This window comes from Bufo bufo, chromosome 1 (genome assembly GCF_905171765.1).
Source record: "Bufo bufo chromosome 1, aBufBuf1.1, whole genome shotgun sequence".
In the NCBI taxonomy this organism is placed as follows: domain Eukaryota; kingdom Metazoa; phylum Chordata; class Amphibia; order Anura; family Bufonidae; genus Bufo; species Bufo bufo.
Genome location: NC_053389.1, coordinates 611,879,243 through 611,903,075, shown reverse-complemented (window position 1 = coordinate 611,903,075; position 23,833 = coordinate 611,879,243). Strand labels below are relative to the sequence as shown.

At 43.9% G+C, this 23,833-nt stretch overlaps 1 protein-coding gene across 3 annotated transcripts in view; it reads left to right on the top strand.

Moving 5' to 3' along the window:
* The window catches only part of MYO9A (myosin IXA), a 114,231-nt gene that overhangs the window by 6,668 nt on the left and 83,730 nt on the right, over positions 1 to 23,833 (top strand). The window lies entirely within an intron of this gene.

Genomic DNA, 23,833 nt, shown 5'->3' with positions numbered 1-23,833 from the left:
CGAGATTTGGAAAAACCTCATCCATGCGCTGCATAAAAAATCTCTGCAGGATCGGTTTAGAAATCGACATGCGGATGAGATTTTTCGCAAAGCATACAAAATCCATGTGTAACTCATGCAGATTTTGTAGCAGATTCGTCACCGTTTTACTACAGCTAAATATGTCCTTTGTGGACGTGTCCTTAGGTTTGATGGCACTACATAGTAGACAGAACTGTGTCCGTTACTGAAAAACAGCTGATTGGCTGGGAGTCAGACCCTGCCGATCAGATATTGGTGACCTAAGGATAGGACATCAGTATCATAGTCCTGGAAACCCCCTTTAAGGGGCGAAGAGACTTGTAAGTGTGAATTTTAGGAGTTTGGAGGCCTTTCCTTACTAAAGCTGCCTTTCTAGATTAACAAGAAGAAAAGGAGAGCACTTCATAGGGAAGTCTGGAGCTGCCAAGCCTTCCCTCCGGACAGCCACGAGATACCAGACTGAAGATCAGAAGAAAATAAGAGGCCGGGATGACAGCAGCAGCACAACTGAGGTAAGTGCATATCCACTGGTAGTCTTTGAACAGTTTATTTATTGCTGTTTCAGGTAACGCACTTTGGGGCGGACCATCCGCTTTGTCAGACCAATGCAACATGCATGTATTGTATTGGTCTGACAAAGTGGCCAGTGCAACCCCGAAACGCGTTACCTGAAACAGCAATAAATAAACTGTTCAAAGACTATCCGTGGATATGCACTTACCTCAGTTGTGCTGCTGCTGTCATCCCGTCTTCTTTTTTTTCTTCTTTTCTAGATGAACAGGATGACTTGATTTATTGATACATTATACCCAGTCTTGATTCATGTATGGGTAATAGTTGTGGAGCGAAGATTCCTGCTTTCTGACCTTTAGGCTACTTTCACACTAGCGTTTTGGCTTCCGTTTGTGAGATCCGTTCAGGGCTCTCACAAGCGGTCTAAATCGGATCAGTTTTGCCCTAATGCATTCTGAATGGAAAAGGATCTGCTCAGAATGCATCAGTTTGCCTTCGCTCAGTCTCCATTCCGCTCCAGAGGCGGACACCATAACGCTGCCTGCTGCGTTTTGTTGTCCGTCTGATGAAACTGAGCCAAACGGATCCGTCCTGGCACACAATGTAAGTCAATGGGGACGGATCCGTTTTCACTGACACATTCTGGCACAAAACTGATCCGTCCCCCATTGACTTTCAGTGGTGTTCAAGACGTCTTGGCTACGTTACAGATAATACAAGCGGATCAGTTCATGACGGATGCAGACGGTTGTATTATCTGAACAGATGCATCCATGACGGATTCGCACAAAACGCGAGTGTGAATGTAGCCTTACCTACATGGCATGCAATTAACCATTTGCAGGCATAGTTTAAAAAAATCTTCAATAACTTGCAAGACTGACCTCAGGGATAGTAGTTTTGGAGGTCCATTGCCTTTGCCCAGTCACCAAAATGCATATATTATTGATAAAAGTAGAAATATGGAGAAATAAGGGTGGAGAGTAGACTTATCCCTAAGTGGAGTCTTCAAGGTCCCAGTAGTCACTGTGCTGTACAGTGGGGGCCACAGTCACATAGTCCCTCAGCTTTCCTTGCTTGTATGCTATTATGTTACCCAAGATCTGACATAAAGTAGCTACTGGACAGCGTTCAGATACTGCTCGCCCCGATCAGTACATGGAGGTGCCTCACATGGTGCATCGTTTCCATTCATCTGAATGGGGTGGTTTTGGCGAATACGAAAATCTGCCGTGTGTGAAGGCACCTTAAAGACGCCCTTCTAGAGGTGAATCATTCCATTGCGTGCCCGCTGCACACCTGAGCTGGATTTAGCAGGTGGTATTTGGTTTCATTTTCATTGTGCCGAGCTGTAAGTGGATCTTCTGCGGATTTGGCATGTATGTAGGAAAAGCTTTGGTTTTTGAAAGTGAAGCCGTTGTGCATGCCAACGATGAAGGGGGTCTGTCTCTGGCCAGAGTCATGTGGATGGAAGAGGAGATAAAGCCTGGCATGACCCTACAGCCGGTGCAGTAACATCTGTCACTGAGATCTGCCCTGACCCAGATACACCAGTATTGTCATCTTCTACAGGGCTTTTCACAGCTTGTCCGGGAAGAGGTTAACCAGAGTCCTTCTGTTTGTAGCACAAAGCTCTTTTCATCTTGTGGGACGATGACATTTTCACATGACGGGAGACAACCCCAGGATATCCCATAACGGGAAAGTGCAAGCTCCATCTTTGAGTCATGTACTGTGGCACGTTATTTTCTTGCCCTCATTCGCGGTCCGTTATCAGTGAGTTACTTGTGCCCTCTTTCTTATTATTACCTCGTGACATACTGTGCCAAAAAGAGATGGGGCGTCTTGCCCTTTTCTGTGTGCTCACTATGTGTTTCCATGTTCTGACACGTTTCTGGCTTCTGAAAGCCATTCAAGCGAAAGGGGGATCGTGCCATAAGAGCGGAAATCCATCTTTGTAATAGAGTGAGGGCGAGCTGGTCGCCACTGTCCACGATCTCCATATCCCCTATTAGGACATAGGGACAGGGTTGTCCATTTAGCAGCCATTGCTTTCCAGCGTTTTGTGGTGGTTAGTAAAGGATGGAGCCCTATTTACTTCACATGGTGCCGGATTCAATCCGCATTTTTTGCTGGTCGGATGCGGAGCCATTCACTTCAATGGGCCTGCAAAAGATGCGAAAAGCGCACCACGTGCTGTCCACATCCGCACGTCCATTCTGTGCCGTCCGCAAAATTATAGAACATGTCCTATTATTGTCCGCATAAAGGACAAGGATAGGACTGTTCTTTTAGGGACCGGACATTCCATTCTGCAAAATGTGGATTGCACACGGCCGGTATCCGCGTTCTACAGACCGTAAGGCCACATGCACACGACCGTTGTTGTGTTCCGTTCCGCAAAATGGGGTTCCGTTGTTCCGTGATCCGTTTCCGTTTTTTGTTTCCGTGTGTCTTCCTTTATTTTTGCAGGACCAGCAGACATAAAGGAAAGTAAAAAAAAAGTCTAAGACAGGTTTGCCATGCAAAGGATAGGAAAAAAACGTACGCGGACGACAATCTTGTGTGCCTCCGCGTTTTTTAGCGGTCCCATTGACTTGAATGGGTCCGCGAACCGTTTTCCGTGAAAATAATAGGACAGGTTATATTTTTTTTGACGGACTGGAACCACGGATCACGGACGCGGATGGCAAACGGTGTATTAGCCGAGTTTTCAACGGACCCATTGAAAGTCAATGGGTCCGCAGAAAATCACGACGGCACAACGGACACGGAATAAAACAACGGTCGTGTGCATCAGGGCTAAAACAGCCAATGGTTGTGTGGATGAGTCCTTAGAGTAGGTTCACACTGAGTTTTTTGGAGCAAGATTTCCCTGCAGGTTTTTCAGCCAGAAGTGAATCCAGCAGGAAGGAGAGGTATCATTCTTTCCTTTTCATTTCCAATTCCTTCCTGCTTCTGGCTTTGGCTGAAAAACCTGCAGGGAAATCTGTCTCAAAACCTTCTCCAAAAAACCTGATGTGTGACCCTACCCTTAGGCACTGGAATTGAATACACCCAATTTAATTGGCTGCCACATTTCATAACACAGTTGGATTTCATATGTAGGTAAAGGGAAGTAGTCTTCTGGCATTTCTTACTAAAGTCTTTAAAGGAGTTGTCTCACTTCAGGCATTTATCATGTAGAGAAAGTGAATACAAGACACTTACTAATGTATTGTGATTGTCCATATTGCCTCCTTTGCTGGCTGGATTCATTTTTCCATTACATTATACACTGCTCGTTTCCATTGTTACCACCACCCTGTAATCCAGCAGTGGTGGTCGTGCTTGCACACTATAGGTAAAGGCACCGGCCTTTCTGGTGGCTGGGACAAGGGAAGTGCAAGTAGGATGGCGCATTTCCCTATAGTGTGGAAGCACGACCACTGCTGCTGGATTTCAGGGTGGTCGTAACCATGGAAACTAGCAGAGTATAACGAATCTAGCCAGCAAAGGAGGCAATATGGACTGTCACAATACATTAGTAAGTGCCTTGTATTAACTTTCTCTATATGATAAGTGCCATTTGCTGAAGTGACACAACCCCTTTAAACACTGTCTAAAAAAATATCAGCGTGTAGTGAACTACACAGGGTAAATGGTAATGTAGGTCGGTAGTGGTGACTATGGGTGGGAAATATCAGAAACTTTCTGATGATAGCTATACTGCAATAACTAGTTCAAATTAAATGCTGCAAATACAGGCACCCACTATATATAAGCACGCTCACTACGTACATAATTGTACACGTGTACGATTCTTTACAGCCACACATTAACTGCATACATGGTCACACGTGCAATGCACTTATGCATGTACAATCAGTACATGCAGTCTTACATGTATGCACACAGAATACATACATACATACTTGCCACATAATGTCCACATTACGGACTGGTGGTGACAACTACTTTTTTCTTTATAAAAAATCACTCCTAGTGCTGCCCCTGCATTTTGCTACCCTAGGCAGGTGCCCTTGGGCCCTAGTGGCAAACGCAGTCCTGGACAGAAGTGACTTGTGTTAGTCCTTGTTTTTCTGCTGTGATGAGAGCACTGACAGCCTTGTTCACATTGTGGTGTCATTGACAAGGACAGCGGTTATACGAGTTCTCTCCCCGATATTACGGTGTTTCTCTTACTGGGGAGTGTCTTGCTGATCCGGTTGGCTATCGCACATCATTTACTTTGGCACACTGGTAAATAGGCGGCGTGTATTTATAGTTTGTTTGCCTTCTCGCTGTTATGTTTGGCTTTGCTTGTATCTAATTTGTTGCTATCATTTTGTATATTTGTGTATATAGGTAGCAAGATGGCTTTGGAGTGCCACTCAGTTTCTCCTATGTATTATGTGTCTTGTTCGTGCCCTCTTGTCACAGTGTTTCAAGTCGACATGATACATGCGTGTTGTGTAGTCTTTACATATGATACAACCGTTGTTTTTATTGGCTATGCTCTGATGTGGCTGATCTGCTGCCAGGGGAGAGGCAGGACACCACCATACACATTAAAAGCGTTTTCCCAGATTTAAATATGATGACCTATCCTCAGGATAGGTCATCAGTGGGCACCAACCAGCGGTGAGCGCCGCAGCCTTCTCCGTGCTTACCAAGTTTAGCGCCGTACATTGTATAGTGGCTGTGCTTGGTATGACATCTCAGCCCCATTCACTGTGGCTGAGCTGCCCCTGGGGCATGTGACCAGAGGAGAGGTCATCATTATTTAAGCCTTGGAAAACCTCTTTAGGTTAGCCGAAACCTGCAGGATGTGGGTATATGGACACATCTGAATTTTATTTTTTATTTCTTCTTTTAAAAGCGGAATTGTGGAAGGGGCATAACTGGGGTTTGTATCAATGTCTACTGATACTATTTTGCTGTATAAAATGTAAGTAAATGCTTCATAGCATTCATCAGTATTAGAGACATTGGTATGTCGCAGACTAATGAGTTGGCAAATCCGGTCCCTACAACAGAATTCATTAGTCCTCCTTGTTGAGTTGTCCTGCATTACAGCATCTCCATCTTGATAAAAGCCTGATCTAGAAGACGGGCTTGTGGTTTCTACTTTCAGTATCTTGATCCTTTTACATTGTTCTCCATTTCCCTCAATCACGTGAGTAACCCCGGTGAATGTCGCTTCTGTGTAACCCGTATGACACATCACATTCTACGGCCATTTGTCACACTGCTATGTCAGATACATTATTTCAAGATGCGGCCACCAGGGAAAGACAAATATGTAGAAATGCTATAAAAAAAATTCCTAGAAATCACATGTATTCAAATGGAATGTCTCAGTTTACAGGATAAGAAGCTGCAAGGCATCAATTCAGTCACTGGGCACCGCTGTAATAGCTGGGAAATTGGGGTCGCTTCATGTACGTGTCCCTAGTGGCTTACTGAAGTATGTAGAGACTAATGGGCATATTGAGGCCGTATACATGCTGTACAGAACAGATTTCCTGTAACATATAAACGTACCATTAGGCATCATAGATGAGTCCCATGTGGCTCTGTACTATGGACTCCATGATGCTCCAGTAGTTGGAAGCTATCATAGGAGTTGTCCCCACCGATCAGGTCCTGCTGCTTCATCTTCTTCCTAGGCCAGTGACGTCACATGGCCTAGACGTGGATGAATGGGCCTGGACTGCAATACCACGCACAGCCACTATGAGAATACACATACAGCACTGTGAGGAGGCCGCAAAACTCGTGTTGTCAAACTTCTGATTGGTAGGGGTGCTGGCAGTTGGCGCCCGCCAATTACCAATCCTGAGAATAGGCCATCAATGTCAAAATCCCAGACAACCCCTTTAATACGGCTGCGTGCGTGTTACCTATTGAAACAGTGGATTTCACTTCTGCTGTAATAATGTTTCTTATTTAAAGGATCTATCATCGTAGTTTTATTTTTTTTTAAACATCATTTGTTTGGTTTAAAAAACCTGATGGAAACTGATACCAAATAATCTTCTATTTTTTTTTCTGTTTCGCCAGCTCTGAACCTGGTCACACATGTCCTAGTTAAACAGTGACACTCTGTTACTTCCGTAATAGTTGCTGCCGGAGAGGTTTGTATCACACGTTTTCATTGCCGCTAGATATGAAATACTGCCACATGTTTGCTTTTATTGGCTGTGGTTTACAAGTAAAAATTTCCTCCTGTAATTGTTTCAAAAACCTTTGGATCCTACTGAACACCCCGGCTTATTAGATCTCATCAGCCGTGTATGAGACAATGTAACCTCTGTTGGGATTGTTCCTGGTAGATGTGGTAAGTATGACCTCCTTAGGCTTTCCTTTCTACAGGCAGACGTGGGGATCTGTGTCAGGACGGGTCCTTGTATAATACTGCTCCATCCATGTGTCACTCTAGGAGGGTGGGACGCATTCTGAGGACCATGTGTCAGTTCCTCCTGTCACTTGTGAGCCTTTGTAAGAAGAGACTGTCTGGCTTTGTCTCTGTGTGGGGGATGTGACGTGCCAAGCCTCTTTTGTAAAGCGACATATGGGAAGGGCTTTCTGTTCTGTCATTGAGAAGCAGCGTTCATGTGTCTAGTACCGAGACATCCCTTCTCTATACTGCTACATCCAGGCAGTGGGCAACCAAGGCTGTCAACGTCATGGCCTTCAGTGTGCATTGCTGTCACATCCTATTAACACTGTGCCTGCTATTGGAAGTGAAGCCAACACAGTGGGGCATATTTACTATTGAAAAAGCTCCATTTTTGGTGCAATCTGTGCCTAAAAAAAGGTCTTACATACTTTGCGCTGCGTATACTGCACTTAAACACTTTTCTAACCTTTCTATGCCTCATCCGAAAGGAGCAGTGGCTTGTATGCGCCGCTGTGTGGCAAAAATGAATTTTGTCACATTTTGGAGTAAAGCTAAAAGCCTAGTAAAAACGAGTTTAATGGCGGGTTTACATGACTCGTTGTTGGGCAGATTATTGGGGGCGGACGTTCGTACTAATGCTCTGTCCATCTAAAGGTGCAGCCGGTGGCCCGATGAATGAGCGAAAGGCTTGCTCATTGGGTAAAATGATCGTTAGTGCAGGCACTTAAATTATCGTTTCTGGGCAGCAGATTGTGCGGCCTAAACAGCGATCTGTGGCCCAGAAACAATGCAGATGTATGGGGGCGAGCATTAGCCATGCCTCATCCTCATACAGAGAAGGAGGTCGCTGAATGTACATGCGGAGGTCTGCTCCACTGAGCGAGCAGCTGACTGTCGGGAAGGAACGCTTCCTTCCGGATAATCGACTGATCCTCAGAGCGTTTAAATGCACCTTGAGACTGTATGCTCTGTTTTCCTTTTAGCCAGTATTCATAACTGTACCCCAGTAATGTTTTATATATGTGATGACTGTTACTACATCACACTTTTTCTCTCAGTGGATAATTTGTTTCATTGCTCATCCAGAGTAATGATGTGCCATTCATCAAGACTATGCGTGTAATCTCTAGATGAAACGGGCTCCAAGTATCTGCTCAGTAAGAGCCAGTTCAGACCTGAGCGTTTTACAGCGCGTTCCTACGCGCTGTAAAACGCTCAACAAGGAGAAACCAATGCTTCCCTATGGGAATGGTTCTCACCTGGGCGTTTTACAGCGCGTACGATCGCGCTGTAAAACGCCCGACGCTCAAACAAGTACATGAGCGTTTTTTTGGGCGTTTGTCGCGCGTTCCCGTACATAGACTTTCGGGAACGCGCGACAATGTGTGTTCACTTGTCTCTGTATGCGCGCTTGTAAACGCCCGTACAATCGCGCATACAGAGCGCTCCTTTCAGAACACTCTGGTGTGAACCCAGCCTAAAAGCATCCCTTCATGAGATCACATATAAAAGGTTCATATATATATATATATATATATATATATATATATATATATATATATATATATTTGTGTGTGTGTGTGTATATATATTATTAAAGCTCCATTCATTCGATAGCTGTGTACATATGAGATATATATATATATTATACTGTATATATGTGTGTGTGTGTGTGTGTGTGTGTGTGTATGATAAATTCCACGGCACATCCAAAAAAATACATGAGTTTTATTCACCAGAAATACAGCAATGTTTCAATCCCCTCAGTGGATCATCATCACTGCTTGAAAAAGATCCCACTGAGTGGATTGAAACATTGCTGTATTTCTGGTGAATAAAACTAATGTTTTTTTTGGATGTGCCGTGGAATTTATCATTTTATGTAAGTAAGGTGGGTGGATCACCCCCACATCTATTGATTCAACAAGGTGCTGATGGCATTCTTTAGAAATGTTGGCCCATATTGATAGGATAGCATCTTGCAGTTGATGGAGATTTGAGGGATGCACATCCAGGGCACGAAGCTCCCGTTCCACCACATCCCAAAGATGCTCTATTGGGTTGAGATCTGGTGACTGTGGGGGCCATTTTAGTACAGTGAACTCATTGTCATGTTCAAGAAACCAATTTGAAATGATTTGAGCTTTGTGACATGGTGCATTATCCTGCTGGAAGTAGCCATCAGAGGATGGATACATGTTCTCATTCTGTTTACGCCAAATTCGGACTCTACCATTTGAATGTCTCACCAGAAATCGAGACTCATCAGACCAGGCAACATTTTTCCAGTCTTCAACAGTCCAATTTTGGTGAGCTCGTGCAAATTGTAGCCTCTTTTTCCTATTTGTAGTGGAGATGAGCGGTACCTGGTGGGGTCTTCTGCTGTTGTAGCCCATCCGCCTCAAGGTTGTGCGTGTTGTGGCTTCACAAATGCTTTGCTGCATACCTCGGTTGTAACGAGTGGTTATTTCAGTCAACGTTGCTCTTCTATCAGCTTGAATCAGTCGGCCCATTCTCCTCTGACCTCTAGCATCCACAAGGCATTTTCGCCCACAGGACTGCCGCATACTGGATGTTTTTCCCTTTTCACACCATTCTTTGTAAACCCTAGAAATGGTTGTGCGTGAAAATCCCAGTAACTGAGCAGATTGTGAAATACTCAGACCGGCCCGTCTGTCACCAACAACCATGCCACGCTCAAAATTGCTTAAATCACCTTTCTTTCCCATTCTGACATTCAGTTTGGAGTTCAGGAGATTGTCTTGACCAGGACCACCCCCCTAAATGCATTGAAGCAACTGCCATGTGATTGGTTGACTAGATAATTGCATTAATGAGAAATAGAACAGGTGTTCCTAATAATTCTTTAGGTGAGTATGTGTGTATGTGTGTGTGTGTATATATAATATATATTAGTATGAAAAAAAGTATAAAGAAAAATATAGATATATTAGTAGAACTATATTATGATGTACTTTACTGTGTGTTATTCTCTGTTGTGTGGCCCATAGCTGATTAGAATTGATTGACCCACATTGTCACCCCCTTCTGCCCTTTGCAGGCTCACTTCATCGAGTATTTTATTAATAGATCCTTTATTTTTCACAGTAAATATGTTACCTTTAGGCCTATTTTTTAGAAGGCACGCTGAGAATACGATGGTGAAAATCCAGGTAGTCCTTGTCTGGCACAGCGTGGATGATGGGTGATTGCCCCTCAGATCCTGGCGCAGTGGCGCTGCTCCTTGTACAGTGAGCCATGTGTGCTGTTACTGGGAACAGCTGTAGGGAGAGGAAGCACGTGCCTCACATGACTCTATGATATGGAGGCACATACAATTAATTCTTTATGGGAAGCACTTACTGTGCCTCTCCGTTCCTGGCCTTCCCACATTTCTATATCTATTTCTGATTTCAGTGATGACTATTCATTGGGATGACCATAACTGAAATGCCATTTCCTGTCACAACCATGGATTGTTTCCACCCCCAAGAAACAACAAGTGAGCATATGTCCTTGAGTGTAACCCGTCTATAGTGGTGTTCAGAAATTATATATATATATATATATATATCTGATATATTTTAAGTTTTAACTTCTCTTGGAAGACTGCAGATTATTCAGAGGTGACTTGTGTTCAGGAAAAACTTGCTTGTCCATCTAAGGCTCCTCCTTAAGTGTCCTTTAATGTAAAACTGGGCAGAGAAGATTGAGTCCTCTTTCCTGTAAACATTGCTGACATATATAACCTCGCTCAGTTTCCTTTTCCTATCCCTTCTACTTATGCTGCACATTCTAAAATGCATTAATTACAAGAGGGGGGCGGCTATATTCTTACCATTCTGAATAACCATGTAGATAACTGTTCGTCTCCCGTGTATAAAAAAAGAGTAAATCAAACCCATATTGTATCATGATTTTAAAGGGGGTATCTCACTTCACGAATGGCATTTATCCTATCCCAGCCTATGCGCGCTCCTACGGTTCCTGCCACTAGAGAGGCCGGCGCAATTTCTTATAGTGTGCACGCACGACCAACACTGCTGGATTATAGGGTGGTCGTGACTATGGAAATTAGCCATGTATAATGTCATAGAAAAATGAATCCAGCCAGCAAAGGAGGCAATATGGACAATCGGAATACATTAGTAAGTGCCTTCGGCTCTCCAGGTGTGGTGAAGCTATGACTCCCCTTGCTCTTGCTTGACTGTTCTCTGAACTCCCATGGAAGTGAATGGAGCATGCTGGGGGTTGTAGTTTTGCAACAGCTGGAGTGCCGGAGGTTGCTGACCCCTGCTCAACATGATAAATGGCATTTGCTGAAGTGAGACAACCCCTTTAAGTATATGAATTTCTAGTAATACGCTTTTCATGTGGGATTTTTTCTGGGGACCCTTTTTAATTGACTTAGGTTCAAGGTAAGGGGTACTCCCATGATCAATGTAAAAAGAATAGCAAATCGACATCATATAGGACATGACTATCTCTTTTTAGCAAAGCTAGAACCAGTCATGGATCCAGTGATCTCTCCATTTATTCCTCCAATTGCTCCGCTAGATTCTCTTCAGACCGGTAGCACGGGGTGGGATGTTGTCCTTTCTCAGGGGGCCGTGTCCTGGCCGTGTTTTTCCTCTGGGTTGGGGGGGCATTATAATGAAGTAAAGGAATTACAAAGGTAACTAGTTTTTCCTTCTGAATTATGTTAAAACAATATTTGCTGGTGGCACTTTTCCACTGTTACTGCCAGTTTCACTACTTCGGATTTGTCAAGGGTCATGACATGACGCTTGATGGACTTTGACAATGCTGAAATCGCAAAACCAGTCTGGCAACGTCTGTGATCCTTGATATTGTGTTTGATCTGCTTATGAACAAGATTTTAATCTTGTACGCTTAATAACAGAAGGGAAAATACCATTTTAAAGTGGGTTCAAGCCGACCTGGAGCTTTAGGCTTTACTTACAGTCATAGGGGAAGATATATTAAAAACCGGTAGTTTCCCATGGCAACCACTCCGATTCCACTTCTTATTTTTTCAGTGGCCCTTTTGAAAGCAGTAACCTGAAGGGCACCTACTCAACTCTTCCTTTGCATAAGACTTAATACATCTCTCCTAAAATCATAACCAGTAACCCTGTTGTCCCACTCCACCAGGGTTACCTTAAAGGGGTTGTCTCATCACAGACAATGGGGGCATATCGCTAGTATATGCCCCCAATGTCTGATAGGTGCGGGTCCCACCCCTGGAACCTGCACCTATATTGAGAACGGAGCCTCAAAAATAGCCGAGAACTGGCGCAGCTATTAACATCGGGCCCAGAGAAGTGAATGGGAGTGGTGGTCGGTCATGTGCGGGGAGCTCCCATTCACTTCTATGGGGAGAGCGCTTGGTGGTGGCCGGACTGGTGTCCTCCATCCACTGCTTTGTGGGGCTCTGTTCCTGATATAAGTGCAGGTTCCAGCGATGGAACCCGCACCTATCAGACAATGAGGGCATATCCTAGCGATATGTCCCCATTGTCTGAGATGAGACAACCCCTTTAAGTATTCAGAACATGTACAAGAACAATAAACACAGTGGCCCAGATTTACTAATGTGTCTGCTCTTAAAATCTGTCTAAAAAGTAGTGCAATTTTGGCACAACTAACTTTCTACACTATTTCCCCCCCCCCCCCCCCCCCGACAGTGATGTCACAGTAGTAGGATAATGTACTTGGTGATGTCACAGTGAAGGGATGGTGTACACAAGAAAGATCACTATGTACCCTGTGACATTACTGTATTGTAATGTATAAATGTACAGGCATAATGACACATGATGTAATAGTACATGAATAATGCAGTGATGTCACAGCATAGGGATAGTGCCAAAGTAAGGTCACTAAGAAGGAGCAATGCACACAACAGGGGTGGCCATGAGGGTACTATAGTAAAATTTTAAATGGACTTAAATTTTCCATGCTCTTACATTGTCTATAGTCATCTCTAACTGCACTTTAAAGGGGTTGTGTCACTTCAGCAAGTGGCATTTATCATGTAGAGAAAGTTACTACAAGGCACTTACTAATGTATTGTGACTATCCTCATTGCCTCATTTGCTAGCATTTTTCTATCGCATTAGGGCTCATGCACACAGCCATTGCCGTTTTTGCGGATCCACAAAACATGAATACTGGCTGTGTGTTCTGCATTTTGCGGAACGGAGCATCCTGCCCTCTATAGAACTTTCCTATCCTTGTCCGTAAAACGTGCAAGAATAGGATATGTTCTATATTTTTTTGTAGGGCTGCAGCACGAGTGTGCTGACCGCATCTTAAGCAGCCCGATTAAAGTGATTTGGGTCCACATCTGACCTGCAAAAATCACTGTTCGGAAGTGCAGACCAAAAATACGTTAGTGTGCATGAGCCCTTATATTCTGCTCGTTTTTCAGGGGTTACGACCACCCTGCAGTATACCTACATACCCATAAAAGAGGTTTTTTTTTTTTTTTATATCGGATTTATCTGTATTTACCGTTTCTTACCATACAGAAATTTGTCCAAAAAATGCAGTATACAGTATTTTTATTATAATTTTTTATTGAAGTCAGTGGCAGGCATCTGTACTTTCAGCTTGGCTTTAGAATTGAGTGTACATGCTGCTAATGAAATACAAAAAGGGGAAAAAAGCGAGGTTGTCAGCACTAGTTGGAATCCCTGAGCACAGTGCAGCAGGTAGGTAGGTGTGTATCTTGACACAAGTCTAGCCGTTATGAAGTTGTTATATATGGAAAGAATTTTATATCTACAGAAAGACTGAAAGGGAAGGTTGTTGACACAAGTCCTGGATTATTAGTGCGATAGCAAAGGTGTGCCCGAGGGAGGGCGTACGATAGAAGGGGAGGAAGATGAAAAAATATCTATTCTTCTTACACACATTTTCAAACAAGAAATATTTAATATACACAGTGGGGCACATTTTTTAAGACCAGCGTTTTAGACGCCTTTCTTAATAAAGCCCCACCGGAGTTATGGAGAGGCGCAGGCTTGTTAATAACTTTGGCGTATCCAGTGCGGCTTCCAAGCTGTAAGACAGGGTCTGAAACAGGCGTAATAAAATGGTAAATGAAACGGTCTGTCCTCTTCCCAAACTATGTCATGCCCACTTTTTTAGACCTGGCGTGAGCGGGGAGACGGCGCAGATAGTGGCGCAACTAACTGTTGCACTGCAAACTGCGTCTGAAGTACGCCTAGTTGTGGCGTATTTCAGCATGATAAATGACCCCCAGTATCTTTTCAGATGACTGCATTACCAGTGTTTCCGATATTTCCAGTTTTACAATGTGGAAACATCAAAAGGGGGTCTCCAGGCTACAGATGCTGATGACCTATCCTCCGGAGCCTGGGGCTTTACTGGGCAGTTTATAAGGAGGCATAGGGAGATCTGAGAATAGATGCTGTATGTACGGAGGTATTCCCCTCTAGAAACATTATTTCTAGGGCAGTTTCTTTGTACTTTGCACATGATGTAACCTGTACAGCAGAACACGGAGCCTGGAGGGCTGCATACCAGGGAGCTGATGTGGGGCCCGTTAACTCTGTGCCAGAAACCTAAGACTTGTGCCAGGTTTACACAGGGCAGTCGGGGGCCAAGAGTGTATCCTAATGGGAGAAAAATGTAAAGTCTGGGAATCGGTGTAAGGCCTCCTATACATATATCCATAGTGGTAGTGTTTTGAAGCAATCACATATTTTCTTCAAGCTAGTTTCCTGGCCTTATGTCGGTGGAGGAGAAAGGCACAAAACCTCAATGACCCTGGCATACCACGGTGTGAAAGCAAACCCTAGGGAATGCAATGCTAGATTTATCAAAACTGATGCAAAGGAAAACTGGCTGAGTTGCCCACAGCAACCAGTCAGATTCAAGCTTTCATTTTTCACAGCTCCTTTGGAAAATGAAAGGTGGAATCTGATTGGTTGCTATGGGAAACTAAGCTAGTTTTCCTTTGGACCAAATGTAACATCTAGACCAGTGGTGGCGAACTTACTTATTTATCACAAAGTGCCAACATGGCAATTTAACCTCAATACTGTAGCCCAATACAGTATATCTTCCGTGTACTTTATCATTTAGCTATAATAGCCAGTCTACATTCAAAGCGGGTGCCGTCGCCCTGCGCTGATGAATGGCAGGAAAAGTCTAAGGCACCCCATTTTTCCAGGGTGTGGGTGCCCAGGGCTCTGAGTGCCGCCTCTGGCACCCGTACCATAGGTTCGCCACCACTGATCTAGACACTCAGTATAATTTTTTTTTTTACTCCAGCTTTTCAGCTTAGACACTTTTCTAAGGTGCGTAAGGTGTAAGGGAAAGGTCTGCTCCTGTTCTGTGTTTTAGCCACGTCACAAGGCTACATTCACACAACCGTAGTGTTTTGCGATCCGCACATGGACACCACTGTCGTAGAAAATGCCTATTCTTGTCAGTGATTGCGGACAAGAATAGGACATGCTCTATATTTTTTGCGGGTCTGGGTCAAAATTGTGGAACGGATGCGGACTCGTTCATACAGTCGTGTGAATGAGCCTTAACTGATGGAAATCACTGACTAAAGTGTGAACTTGGCCTTACACACACATGGCTAGGCTGAAAATTAATTTCCAGTGCTTCTCCTGTGCCATCTGTGTTATGTCACTGTTTTTCATGAACCTATAGATTTCAATGGGCAAATTTGGTCCACGTCATGGATCAATATGGACAAACGGACAAGAATAGGACATGTTCAATTCTTTTGCAGAACGGACATACGGAGTAAGGCTACATGCACACAGAGTGCTGTCCGCATCTTTTGCGGCCCCATTGAAGTGAATGGTTCTGCATACAGTCCGCAAAAAAACTAAACGGAACGGACACGGAAATAAATTATGTTCGTGTGCATGAGCCCTCACAGATTTGATATTGATGATAATTCATCAAATAAGTCCCCAGATAACCCTTTTAATGAACCATCATGGATTATTTGTTGGGTGCACATTTTGTATAGTGAAGGAATGATCTCCAGGAGGATTGTTCTTCTGAAGAATGCTCATGTTTTCATAGTTTGTCATTGCTAATGTTGTATGTGTATGCGTTGTAACTCAGGGTTACGCAGCCATAACTTTTCTAAAAATAACCAATAAAAAAAAAATGTTGCAGGCAGGTTTTTAGGGTAGATGCGGTGAAAATGGAGCGAACATGAGCACTGCGTTTAGAAATCTATCTATTGGCCATTTTTGAACGGATGTGGTTTAAATTTGAAGAAAAGAGGGTAAATCCAGCTCTTAATAGCAGGGAATCCTTTATTTACAGCGGTATAAAAACTTCCACATACGCAGGGAAGTCAAATCTACGCGTTTGGGACCTTTACATGCTGGTCCTTACTCATGATATTCGGATGTGGTTTAAAGGGATTCTGTCACCTCTTTTTACCCTATAGAGATGTGGACATGCACGGCTAGATCGCCGCTAGCATGTCTGCAATATACCTGTCCCATATGATCTCTGAATGGTTTTATTGAGTGTAAAAAATGATTTTATATACAGTTGCAATAAAAAGTATGTGAACCCTTTGGAATGATATGGATTTCTGCACAAATTGGTCATAAAATGTGATCTGATCTTCTTCTAAGTCACAACAATAGACAATCACAGTCTGCTTAAACTAATAACACACAAAGAATTAAATGTTACCATGTTTTTATTGAACACCCCATGTAAACATTCACAGTGTAGGTGGAAAAAGTATGTGAACCCCTAGACTAATGACATCTCCAAGAGCTATCATTAGTTTAGGGTACCGCGAGATTACGCTGATCTGACGTTGTGAGCAAGGAGGAGATTCCTGGATACAGGCGGTGCTGGGCTCCTTCACAGGGGTGCGTGGCTGGGCTCCAGAACAGTTAGTGCAGCCCTTTGGGCTCCTTACCAGGCTGATTTACATATATATGAAATCATTTTTTACACTCAATAAAACCACTCAGAGATATGGGACAGGTATATAATGCGGACATGCTAGCGGCGATCTATCCGTGCATGTCCGCATCTCTATAGGGTAAAAAGAGGTGACCGAATCCCTTTAATGTATTGCGAATATGCAGGACATGTAAAGCCTGAACCCAAAAACTGTTCGACAGCCTATGCCCGGCCAAGCCAGTCCTACTGTAGAAGCGTTATCCTAGGGCAGCGTTGCACCCAAGAAACCTACATCCATGCATCATTCTTGGGAATTTGGTGCAGGTCATGTATAAACTGAGAGAGTTTTTCACATGAAGGGCTTTCTATAAATGCACTGTGTTGTCTGCGTCGTTTCCTGGTCATGCTTACATACTCTGAGGTATCACACCAGGTGTGTAACAATGACTCATTGGGGCCTGTGGGGATTTGCTCTGGTAGACAGGCTAGCGGACGCAGTATAGAGGCAACCACAAAGTCTTTAACTTAAACAGTTCGGTGTTTATTCACACATAAGGAAAAACAAAATGACCGTTCACAGTCTTGGTGTTTGTTCACACCATGCAATGTCCATAGTCAAAATCTTCACCTGGTTAGCAGTTTTCCACCCGCAGTCCACAGCAGGCTTTAGCGGCCTTGTCTCCTGACATGCGGCTCTCAGACCTTTAGCACGGCACAACTTCACAGGTCCCAAAACACAGAAACTCCCCAGCTTCTCTGTCAGATGGAGGATAAAACACCCCAGCTGAGATTGCTGGTTGGGTTTTATATAGACCAAAAAGACCCGGCCTGGAGCGTAGGGAGAAGCCACCCACCCAGCACTTTGACTACTCCCAGTAAGAGCCGGCCCGGATCGGCTTTACAGCCATACTAACAAAAAACAGTGTCAGTCAGCACTAGCTGCCGTTGACACTTAAAACTACCAGCTCTTACCTCACCGAGGCCAGGAATCTCGGTGACCCATACATTCCATCGATGACGGCCCCTTGCGCCTTCCTACAGGCCCTATAGAAAGTTTTTTGATAGGGCCCCATTTCACCATGACACCTTCAGTGGTAAGTTTAGAACATGAGCAGCATATGATTATGTTGGTTTCCCTGAAGTGCAGGCATAATACACACAGCAATGTCCTAATAGCAAGATAATGTGCACAGTGAACTTACACAGCACAAGCGTGATGTGCACAATGATGTCACAGTGATGTACAAAAATAAATCGGTGATGTCACATCACAGAAATTAATGCACTCTTCCATTGCCCATATGTCTGAGTGGAGATGGGCCCTTAGATATTGGGCACCATAGCAGCTGCTAAGCCTAGTAGTTACGCCCATGTATCGCGCTGTAAAAACAACTCCATCTGACAGTAATTCTAAGTAGTTCTGGTGGGCACTACCACCGTCAGCATTGCCCCTGTCTTATCTGCTCTTCCTCACATGTTGTGTAGCCTCTTTTGTGCACACTGTAATTAGGAAAATGGTAAAAGCAACAATTGCAATTCCTCCAGTGTATTGCAATGACAGCGGGCGGCTGGTACTGACTGCGACATGGTTCAGGTAGCTGCATTACTAGGGTTTCATTTGCAGGGTTTCTGGCAGGGGAGTGGTTACTGCTTTATTTCCTTCTGCAATTTCCGTGTATTGTCCGGCTTGGAACGGGTAGGGTTAACATGGAAGGTATGTGGAGGGCGAGGCCAGTGCAGGATATGCAGTGAATGGACATTAAAAGTGTGTGTACAACTAAATGGGTATGTGTATTTTAAGATCAAAGTGGTAAGATAATCCCTGCGTCTCGCTGGTCATGTCTGACAGGGCACAATAGGTATAAAAAGGGTTTGTTCTGGTCTACGCAGATCGACGGTAAGGACGACCATCCCTTGTGTATGGCGGTGTCATGACATTCCCTCTGATGGTGGAGGAAAGAAGGACCAGGCATAGTAGTTCAACATGCCCCTGATTCTTGGTTCTCACGGGATATAAGCCATCGCTAGAGATTTCTGCGCTTCTTTTCCCATTAGAAACGCATATGATTGCCTTGGCCAAGAATGCATGTGTACGGGAGGATTGGAGTAGTAGCTCTCAGCAGTTTCTAAGGTGTATGTCACCTTAAAAGTCAAATCCGATACCTAAAAAGTGATCTAATGTTCATTAAAGTTGTGTAAATCAGATAAAAGAATGGAAAGCAGTAATTGAGCTGTTAATGGACGTGACATTTTATTCAGCAAATATTACTAATCAACTCTTGTTAGTTTGGGGGCAGCACACCCCTGTTTAACTGTTGGTACTCCATAGAAAATGAGCTCACCCGATGAATGAACCCTTACACAGGACAGTTATCCCGATCCTAGGCCAGTGGAGTCTTCTCTAGTTTTCAGCAGGTACTTATATTCACAGAGCTGTGCAGGGGTTACCACTCGCCGCAGTCCCTGTCCCCAGTAGGACTCCCAGTAGAGACCCCTTTACATGGGCCAACTGAGCAGACAAGAAAGAACATCTCTTTTTTTGGTGCGGTTGCGACAATAAACCACAGGAGGTGGTTTCTGCTCATTTTTGGTGCAAAATCCGTCATGCCAAGTTCAGGTGTGATGTATAAAGGGTTCTATAGCAGTCAGTCAGTGATGCAGTATATTTCATATCCAGAGGATGTATATAATCAGAAGGAAGCATAAAGGGTAATCCCTCCAAGCTGATTTGGCTGTTATCCACTGCTGTACCCAATCTTCTATTGTACCTCCCTTTGTCAGTCCTAGGAAAGAAGGACATAGGGGGACATTTCTCATGGCCGGTGTAAACAAAGATAAATGTGGCGGGCTTACTGCCATGCTCCCACCCTCGCTGCATCCCCTTTTTCTCGTCACTTTTGATTTGTGGTGTGAATGGGGAAAAGTCGCTGATTTTGCCATAAATCTGGTGTCAAATTTTTTTACGCCACTGTTGTGGCTTAAATCGCATAATAAATGTCCCTCATAGTGCACACCGTCCTTCAACTGCCGTAAAGCTTGAGCTGTATTATACTTACAAACAAGGCATATCGGATGTACTTAAAATCCCTTAAAAGTCCATTTGGTGAATAGTGCTGTGTGGTACCGCCCAACCCGAGTATTGCCAGGACAGACTTCTTCTGGGGCATGCACTCTGCAGTCGATGTGATCCATTGATATCATTCCTCCTAGAATGCAGTCATGATCTTAAGTAAATATTTTCTTTTTTTTTACAATACTCAATAATTCACAGTAGCAAAACTTCATAGATAAGTAACTAAAAAATAATTTTAGTAGTTCCCATTAAGCTGAAGACATGGGAGTGCCTGTATACAACACAGGGGGCAGCTGACAGTCTGTGTATGGCGGCCTCCTCAGATTGGCTGCAGTGGACATTGTGTGATAAATGACGACTTCACCGATGCAGCCTTGTACACAGATACTTTATTATATTTTATGATATATTACATATTCTTGTAAAAGACATACTGATAGGGACCTTAGATTGTGAGCCCCATTGGGGACAGTTGGGTGATAATGTCTGTAAAGCGCTGCGGAATACAGTAGTGCTATATAAAATGATAAAATAAATAAATAAATATTGTGAAAAAATAGTGATCCCAGACTGGAAGGAAACCTTGTAAGTAAGCAGTTGTTGGATCTGGTATGGGAGCCCTGTAGCTATCAGACGTGTGCTATTATGGTTATTACATCTCCTGTATAATTCATCATGTTGTAACTGAAAGCATATCAATTATGCAAGAGCAATAGGTGATGCTTTTATTTTTATACATGGGTTTTTAGAATTGCCAGTTTATCTCAGCGCGGTATGGATTTTGGCCACATCATTCTTCATAAATTAGGAAAACTATCATAATAACACAGTGGTGTACGGCTGTACCGCTTCGGTGAAAAGGCATTAGTCACAGGCAGGTAGGTGCAGCAGCAGCCACCGAATACCCCCGAGGAAATACTGGTATGCTCATTATGTTAGTTATTGTTCCTGAATCCTCTCCGCCAAATAGAGCATTTGTCATCTACCTGAGGACTGTGAGGTCATCCCTGCTCCCCTGTAACTGCATTACCTGACGCATGCAGGGCCATTGTGTTCAGTGTGATAGTAATGTAATTGTCCTTACATTAGGTGATCACTACATCCTTCAAAATGGTTCTTAATGAAGGATAATGACATTGAATGTCTGTTGAACCCATTTTCTGTCATTTCACACTAATTTGGTTGTGTCATTGAATATACCTCCCATGTGTAATAATGTATGAAATAATACTCTCTTTATGCTGACTGTCCTTTAGTACCTTTTGTATTCCACTCTCTGGGGCATATCACGTCATGTCTTGGCAGGTTGAAGGCTAAGAAGTCACATGCTGTAGGGTACATTCTGGAGATGGTCCCTTTGTATCTGCAGAGTCTTGTTCTGGCTTAGCTCTGAGAATGCCCTTTCTTCAAGTGGGTGTATGTTCTGCGTTTGTACCCAACATATGACCACGTGGTGAATCTGTTACTAGGTAGGGATTTAAAGAGCACCTGTCACCTCTCCTGACATGTCAGCTTTAGTAACTACTTGTATTCCCTATGTAATACCAATGCTGGAGCATCTATTCTTATGACCCTAAGTTGTGCAATTCCTGTATTATTTATGCTAGAAGTTTACAAATAAATTACCGGCAGTCTGCAGGTACTGCCGGGTGTTACCAGTAGTGGGTGTGTCTGACTGTCCAATCAGTGCTCCTGGTGTCAGACTGTGCAGGGACACGCCCAAAACTGGTAAAACCTATCAGTACCTTTACAGCAAGCTGCTGGCAATTCATTCATAACGTCTAGTAGAAATAATAAAGGTATAGCACAACATAGTCCTAAAAATAAATGTTCCAGAATTGTTATTACATGGGGAATGCAAGTCTGGAGAGGTGATAGGTCCTCTTTAAATCGGCTCTGTCACCAGGATCAACCCTAGTAAACCAGACATCCTGCCTGGTAGGGCTCATCATGCTGACTAAAACAATACCTTTCTTTTGTCTGTATGCTACAGCTGCAGAGAAATCTGTCTTTTTATTAATATGCGAATGAAAAGTTGGAGCACCAGGAGCCGGAGCCGAATCCTTTGAGCACCGCTTTGTAACACCCCCTGTGTTGTGCGCACTCCCCCCCCCCCCCCCCCTCCCTTTATTGACAGGACAAGACATCAGACTGAGGGAAGCTGTGTACTAGCAACTACATATCATAAACTCTATGTACTATAGCTTCACCACTCTGCTCGGAAAGCTAATCTACATATTAATGCTTGAGGCCTCTTGCACATGACCGTATGCCCTCCGAGATATACGGTCCGGGAGCGGGCCATATGTCCCGGAGCGGCATTGATCGTGCGCACAGCATCATAGATTGCAATGATGCTGTGGACGTCGGGCCGCCCGCAGGACTATTGTCCGGCACTCATATGATCTTATAATAGTGCCCGACGTGCACAGCATCATTGTAATCTATGATGCTGTTGGCCCCCTCTTGTGCGCACGATCAATGCCGAACCAGGACATATAGCCCGCTCACGGACCGTATGTCTCGGAGGGCATACGGTCGTGTGCAAGAGCCCTTGAGTTCTGATATTCATGAGCTACAGCTGCCCCTGCCCTCCCAGCTATGATTGACATCTTTTTTCTTATACTGTGTATAGGGAGAAAGCTGCCAGTCATCAGCAGGAGGGTGGGCAGCTGGGAGGTGATAATTATGAGGAGCACATGCCTTCTATTGAGCGGACCCCAGTTCACAGGTCCTACTGGAGCTGCTCACCACTGAATTTATGAAACGTATTGCACAATAGAAGTGAGTGATCCAGCGTTCTCAGGGTGTCTGACAGCTATTTCTGCTGTCCTCAAATGGGACATAAACCTGGAGGAACATTCCCTTTAATAACTCTTATTAAAGACTTTTAACCCGTCAAATGCCAGGGTCAGGTCAGCTGCGACCTTAGGATCTGAGCAGACATTTACCAGTAGTGGGCTGCTTCTGATTTCCCCCTGTGATGAGATGGAGCCGCCGTCCGGCTCCCATCACAGCCTGGGGCCTTCTGAAGGCTCTTAGGTCTTCCTGTTCAGCTCTAAGAAAACGGAGGCTCGGATTGCACCGAGGCTCTTCACTTTTGGGTGCAAATCGGCTCATGTATAGTGCAGGGTACTCCAGTGTGAGAATGAGATTTGTGATATACAGTGCAGGTGTAAGTTCATGGGACCAGGCGAGAACAGGACACATAGACCTGGCCCTGTCAGTCTACATGGGAATGGAGGGGTGGGACCTTGGTGGACAATGGCTGGGACCACCCTTGATGCTCTGAACATCACTTTAGCATATTAGTAAAGTAATGTTTCTGAAAACTATGGCTTCAGATTTCAAAGGCAAAGGGACTGTTTTGATTGTCTATTCAAGCCCTACATTCCTGTCTGTTTAGTGTAATAAGCGGACAGATTCCCTTGAAGTCTGTCATGGATTTTTCAGGTTAAAAAAAGGTAAATGCATATCTCAAGTGTACGCTGCATACATGGTGTGAACGGACTAGAGATTTGTATAACCTTGTGCCTGTTGACTGGTCTGTAGGGCAAGCTCCGGGAATGTCGAATTCTTGGAGGTAATTATCCGAACGCTCCCACAGCTAAAGGGAGAGATCCCTATCGCATTATATTAGGAATCTTTATTTGCTCATTTCCCTAAGGCTAAATTCATATATGCTATCTTGCATTTACCAATTCAAATGTTTCAGAATTCTGGGTTAAATTGTGCAAAAAAAACAAAAAAAAACAAAAAACTGGTGTACATGCTTTGCATTACATACATTAAAGGGGTTGTGCCACAAAAAAATATTCAGCATTTTCCAAACCAGCACCTGGATCTGAATACTTTTGTAATTATATGTAATTAAAAATAATGCATAGCCACTGAGCTATTAAATAAAATGT